The sequence below is a fragment of the Drosophila eugracilis genome, unplaced genomic scaffold, assembly GCF_018153835.1.
Source record: "Drosophila eugracilis isolate 14026-0451.02 unplaced genomic scaffold, ASM1815383v1 contig_498, whole genome shotgun sequence".
Lineage (NCBI taxonomy): Eukaryota > Metazoa > Arthropoda > Insecta > Diptera > Drosophilidae > Drosophila > Drosophila eugracilis.
This window is the reverse complement of record NW_024573369.1, coordinates 746,342-753,416: the sequence shown is the minus strand read 5'-3', so window position 1 is coordinate 753,416 and position 7,075 is coordinate 746,342. Positions and strand designations below refer to the sequence as shown.

The 7,075-nt window shown below is 41.8% G+C and overlaps 1 protein-coding gene across 2 annotated transcripts in view; it reads right to left on the bottom strand.

The window, feature by feature from the left end:
* Positions 1 to 6,167: 6,167 nt before the first annotated feature.
* The window catches only part of LOC108105343 (ras GTPase-activating protein raskol), a 57,121-nt gene continuing 56,213 nt past the window's right edge, over positions 6,168 to 7,075 (bottom strand). For both annotated transcript variants that reach the window (XR_005993906.1, XR_005993907.1), the window contains one exon: positions 6,168 to 6,379. The gene's annotated coding sequence lies outside the window, so the exon portion shown is untranslated. The remainder of the gene's footprint in view (positions 6,380 to 7,075) is intronic.

Sequence of the window (7,075 nt, the reverse complement as noted above, 5' to 3'; positions counted from 1 at the left end):
TTCGATGTGCATCTAGCCAAGTAAGTCGCAAATCCCCGACAGACGCTCAAACTTGGGCACACGCAGCGATTTCACGGCTATGCGAAACCACAGAGAGGACTCCGCCTCCGGTTCAAGATTCCGTTTGTCGATTCTCCGGGGACGTGGTAACTCCGGGCATATTTCACGCCTCCTTGGCCGACGTGCTTCAAGCAAAACTAACCACCAGAATCGGGTGACGGAGAGGCATAGTGCCGATAAGGATGTGACAAATTTCACGCGCTCAGCGCAAAAAGGACAACACAGGGACACTGAGAGAAAGATTCTTATATTTCATGTTAAAGAAAATACTATGGAAAAGTAGAAAAACTTTTAACAAAAGGTAAACTCCCTCTTTGGAATCCTTCAAGGGTTGATTAAATGAATCCCAAAGACTGGAACACATTTTCTCCCTGTGCACTGGAAGCCGACTGACACGGCAAGGTGGACGCCGTCAACGGCTTACCTTTCGAGTCGCATAGCGGCTTTTGTCAGCTTTCCAAGGACCACAAAATCAGGAAACCAAATCCCGAAAACCCAAAAAAAAACCGGAGAGACCAATACCGAAAATGAAGTCAAGATAGCAATCGGAGGGATGGAAACCCGTGCCGCTCGCACTTTAATCAATCGCAACCGATTTGTCGGCTTAACATGTACAACATGACGTAAACAAAGAGCTGGGAAATGGGCAAGGGGAAAGGGGAAAGGGGAAAGGGGGTGTGGTTGAAAAAGGAAAAATCAGAATAGCATTAGGAATTGGAAACGGAATCGGACTCGGAAGTCTTGAACGGAGGGTGGCCGGCATTAAAGTGAGCAATCGACGAGGATTAGCGGCTGCCTGGGAGTCGTTCGCCGCGGTCGGGCTTAGCGGGTATTGCCTGTAAAGTGGCCTGCTAATAGTTGTTTAGAAGCGTGAGAAGATGACGCTAGATGACTGCTAGACCAGCGGGCGGGATTACGGGAGATGTGTCTTTGGCTGCCACTACCGAAGATCCAGGCAAACATTTTTGGGGAGGTGGATGAAAAATGGAGCTGGTAAAAGGTATAAATATTGATTTTCTTTAAGGAGATATTAAAGGGAAAGTATGTTTGGTTAAAGAAGTTTAATTTTATACTTAAAACTATCAATTCCAGCTGTCTTATTACAGAGAACAGAAAGTTTTTAAGTTCTTTCTGGCTTTAATAATATTTAAGTACCAATTTTATTTCCTTTAGCTAGGACATCTTCCCCAGTTACATCTCGAATTGTTTCCCAGCCAAGAGATACTTTATAGAACGGCGGTCAGATTGTTAGTTGTGTCCAATGGGATGATAGGATAACAATTTATAATGGCTTAAGTACGATTTATATGCGGCTAATCGGACGACCAGCATCAGTTGAGGACTTAAACCGAAATAAGAACCCTCCCTTCTTTGGCGGACGACCGCCGGGAAACCCCGGGGAACCCCGAGAACCCTTGACAATGGCTCTATTTTTATGCGATTTACTTGTTTTGATAAACATTCGACATTTCTGACAGTCAAACGACACCCGTAGACAAGGAGTCCTTTGTGCCGCACCACCTCCTCACCCTCCTAGGCTGGTGGAAATAATTTGAAAATGACTCTCCTGTTTCAGATTTTTATGAAGGTCGCGTGCGGTTTGATCGGCACTAGATAAGCGCCCCTCCATATAAATCATATATACGAGTACTATATAAATCTGCATTCAGCCGAGAGTTTACTTTATTGTTTGATAAGTATTTCGATAATAATTCGAGGGGACACTGGGGACGAGCGCTTAACACCCTTGGCAACAGATTGGAATTGCAATTGGATGCGGAATCGTTGGGTCGCCATCAAATGGAGATTTATGCAGGAGTTAACAGCGTTTTATGAGGGAAGGCAACTTGGGGCCAGCTTAAGGATGGTCATCCTTAAATCGGAATCCAAATCAGGCAGCACCAGTCAGTCAGTCAGTCAAAGAGAAGAGAGAGAGAGAGAGAGAGAAAGAAGCAGCAAGAGGCCAAGAGTCCGGGGCACTAATAAGCACCTTGGGCCACTGGCGTTGGACAACCGGTGAGCAAATTGGATTACTTCATTTCATTTCTGGTGTCGGCTAACATCAAGCACACGAAGGAATCAGCCATCCATCCGCCACTCTCTGCGGCAGTTAAAGTTTCACTGAGAGAAAACCTTTGGGTGTTCCCTTCCTTAACTGTTTTTTGGTATAAAAACACATTAGGCATCACCTAAGCATGTTTATGAATATAAAAGGGTATTAAATATAGATTTTTTATATACTCTAACACCCATTTTCTCAGTGCACATCTCCAGTTTCGGCTCTGTGCTGGCCGAGTGTAGGAAATAAATAAAAACAAATTTGCAGTCGGACATTTGGTCGATTGATTTCTGCAGCTCACGGAGCCTCACAGCGACTCTCGGGCGGAGTCTCTTCCCTTGGTTTCTGCCTGCCCCGTCTTCGGATTGGGCTCGGAGTTTGCGGCTCAGTCCAGTCTCTGAACTTGCTGTTCGCTTGCAAATTGCCGCATATTTGTTGAGTAATTACGCTTTAACTTGTAATAAAGAAGACAAACAATAAAACGAGGCCCCAGCCGTGATAGTGCCCCTCTCTGGCAGGGGCGGCGAGGGATTGACAGGATGGCAAAGGGGGGGGGGCAAGGAGCACATCTGGCGGCGTGTTCTCAATTGAAAAGCGTGAATAACAAACGTGAACGGGGCGCAAATTGGTTAAAAGAGTCGATGGCGAAGTTGAAGACTTCTCAACTGGATTGAGAGATTTGCGTTTATGCGGCGGCAAAGTCTTGTGATCAAAGAGGGGAAACTTTGGACGATTCGTTTGCAGAGTTGTCAAGTTAAGGTGATTTTTTACTAACTTTTTTTCAGATATTTTACATATTTAATAAGAAATTTTAGTAAAGAAGAATTATAGTTTATTTTAAGTTACTTTAAATTCCTAACCATTCCAATTTGATAACTGAATTTCCAACTAAATTAAAGATAACTTAAATATTAATTTTAAAAATGTATACAAAAAATATATATAAATCCCTTTCTTCAACATTTTTATTCCAGGCACTTCGGCCAAGTTGAAATCTGGGCACTAATCAGCAACGAAAGCCACCAAGTCGGGCTTAATTTACGCGAAAATGGCGAGAAAAAAAGAGACCTGGCTAAGGAAACCAAAAACTGGACGACCAACTTGGCAGGAAGAGAGTGAGAAGGATTGCAGAGGGTAAGAAGGGAAAAAGGGGAGGGAGGATGGGGAGGTGGCTAAAGCGAGATAGAACGAGTGCTCCGACTGGACCAAAAACCATAAAATGCATTATTATGCTAAATGACTATAAAAATCACGTTTACAATCCATTTATGCCTGGGATAATAACCCATCCCATTCGACTCCATTCCATTGCCCTTCCGGGAGGGGGAGAAGGAGGCAAAGGATGGAGGTGCTGGGTGGTGCAGATGGACGGGATGTTGGCTAAAAACCCTGAAAGGCAGCATTTGTTTACGCCGCGAATAATTGAGTTATCTGATCTCGGTCCTCGACTGTTGGACTTGCAGCTAGCCACAAGACACGAAAACTTACAACTTGCAACGTTCCTGCAAACGAGCTCAGCTCTAGGTCTGTTATAAGTAGGAAGGGGCGGGGATAGGGTAGGGGGTTCTAGGGTGGCAGGTTACCAAAGGGGGCGGTGGATTTGGACGGCACATTGCATGTTGGCCATTGGCAGCAGGTAGGTGTGGCCGCGGCCTACGTAGCAAATTGTTTGGGGCGCATTAGATGGCACAGCTTACCTGTGCCTCTTGCACTGAGAAGAAAAGGCGGCAAGTTAGGATATTAGTATGAGAGCCTTACTTTGCCATAGCTCCCACTTCTTTGGTAATACTCACTTAGGTTTTTTCCAGTGCACCCCTCCCCTGGCCGCGCTCCTCGTTTCGGAACCTGCGCATTGGTAATGACTTTATTTGGTTGCTGCGTTAATGGGGCGCACTCTGCTTCTACATCTCCATCTCCATCGCTGGCCTTTCCGTTCCCATCTTCCCTCGTCTCTCGTCTCGGCGAGCGCAAATTGAAAGCGCATTTCAAAATTTTTCACACCTGAAAATTATTTCGTCTCGAGAAGGTTTTCCTTTCCTTTCCCCTCTCCCAAACAGCCTGCCAGCGGGGGGGTGACAGGTTAGGGTGTGGAGGTGCGGGGCAAGTGCAGCGAATTCCGATTGCGGAGTTGCAGGCTGCAAAACACTTTTCCCGTAGCGCCGCGGCAGCACTCGACTCGAAAAAACCAAAAGAAAAAAAGGTGCCGACTGCAATTAATCAAAATTTAATTTCAAAAAGTGACGCTGACGATGAAGCTGACGATGAGGCCGAAAAAATTGAATTGAAAAGCGGGTAGAGAGAGCAAGAGAGGGAGAGAGCAAGAAGCGGGAAAAGAAAATGTAATTAATCACAAGACGGTTGGGAAAAATGAAAAGCCGCAGAGCCAACAAGGCATCAAGGCAACAAAGAGCCGAAGGAAAACAAAAGAGGCGTCAAAGTCGACCGGCCAGTCCATCAGAGGCAGAGGCGCCCCCCATCTTCCACCTTTAATTCGGGGGATCCCCCTTCTGCAAGAGGTAACCAGATTTCCGTTACAATTTATGGCCCCTCTTTTGGAAAAGAAAAATGATTTGGTTTTCCCTCTCTACCCTATATGTATATATACTCGTAAATCGTTGACAAAGCAGGGCGATCGCATTTGAACCTGATTACCGATTGTTACTCATCGGAAAGCCATATTCTCTGGCTCCCTGCGGTGAAGAAGATCAGCCTAATATATGATTTTGTATAATTCACTTCAGTTTATGGGCATTATCTCCATAAAACGGCTTTCTATAGTTCGCCTTTGTAAGTTATTGCCAAGCGAACTTAACTTTTGATTTAAGTAATATAATAATTTGTTATTGATTTTGGATGGTGTTACCAAACTTAATCTTCTTAGCTTTTCACTAAGAAACGAAGGAGTTTTCTTAACTATTCAACTTATTTTAAGTCTACTGGCTCCATCTACCTTCAAAGCAATCAACAAAAAGGCCCTCTATGCTTCAATATACTTTTAAAAGGGCAGATCACTGCTTCTACATTTTACATTAGCTTTTATCTACATCTTTTAGATACGTAAAACTTGTGTAATATTTATGTATAAGTAAAGTCTTCTTTTTATATTTGTTTCGCATTTTTGATAAGGGGTCATTATAATGTAATACCAGATTTGGCTCGTACCAATTGATATGCATTCAAATCTGGAAAACTTCATTTCTGGCCATTTTTTGAAAATTTTAATAATGGTACCCCTTATCAAAGATGGGTCAAAATATTTTTGAAAACTTTTAACACATTTGTATTGTTTTAAAACTTACAAATCATACATTGTTTTGTTTATTTTCAGGCGAAGAGGTCGATACGGGTGATGATAACTAATTAGCATTCCGAAGGTGAGGACTGCTACTAATCGAATTGAGAATGCAGCAATGGAACTGCGTCTGACGACCGACACTGGAATACGCTCTCGTCGTGAAAATGAATTTTAAGTTTGATAAAATGAACAATTTAATAAAATGAGAAAAAGTAAACGAATATGCAAAGCTTTCTTGAATATGTTGGGGGACTGTAGCATACTTTTAGGCATATACCAATAACGCAAAAATATCAGTATACTTTTAGGCATTACATTAATATTAACGAAAATTTTAGCATACTTTTAGGCATGACATACTTTTGGGCGTCTTGGAAAAATGTTAGCATACTTTTAGGCATTCCACAATTTACGCATGATTAAAACAGCACAATGCATTGGTCAAAACTTTTGACCAGTTTGACCAGTTTTTAAAAACTGGTCAAAAATTTTCATTACTATTTTTGGTCAAAACTTTTGACGAAAAATCGACCGAGTACTGTATGAAGATTTCGTCAAAACTTTTGTCCAGTTAGACCAGTTTTTAAAAACTGGTCAAAAATTTTCATTACTATTTTTGGTCAAAACTTTTGACAAATTTTCAGGCGAAAAACACGTTAGGATTTCGTCAAAACTTTTGCCTAGTTGACAATTTTTTCGTCAAAAATTGTGTTACTATTTACGTCAAAACTTTTGTTTAATTTTCTAGAAAAATTATTTTATTTTTAATTTTATTGAAACGTTTTTACATTTTAGTACATATAGTTTTGCATTCATAAATCTATCGATCTGCGTCGCAAAGGTCCTTCTCCGATCAGAAAGGGGGGTCCTTTTAAATATTTATAGCTGATTCCATTGGTTATAAAAGTCCGCATAAGAGCTCCGCTCAAAGTACTAGTCATCAACATCCGCATCGACTTGGTCGCCTAAAAAACATTTTAAATTGGATTGGTTACAAAATTGTCAAGTTTTGCCAATTATTCGTTAAAATGCTAATCTAATAATAAGTTTTATTCAAAAGCTACACAAAACAGTCGTTCATTTGGCAGTACGTCTCGATTTCACAAAGTTAGAGCTAGAAACCCTTAAATTTTTGTCAAAATTTGCGGCTTTTTAGCTCTAGCTCGGTCAAAAAAAGACGCACAGCTAAGACAGTGACTGTTTTATGCAGCTAACAACCAACACTTTAAGCCCCTATACCCACTTTTTACAGTGGTGTACTGCTCTTTTCCTGCGAGTGCTGATTTCATGGCTAAAAAATCAAAATGCAATATTTGTTGCGTGTTTTCAGCTCTAGCTCGGCCAAAACAAGGCGCACAGCCAAAAGAACGACTGTTTTGTGCTGCTAACGACCACCACTTACCACCCCTATCACTCGTTTTTCGATTTTGGGAAAGTCAATTTTGACCCAAATTTCGCATTTTTGATAAGGGGTACCATCATCAAAATTTTCAAAAAATGGCCAGAAATGAAGTTTTCCAGATTTGAATGCAAATCAATTGGGAATCATGGCAATCAAGTTACGAGCTCTACGAGGTATTACATTCCTCGTTTGGACCATTTTTGGCTCTGCTATGCCCAAAAGACTGATTTTTTGCCGCCCAAAATCAAGTATACGCCTT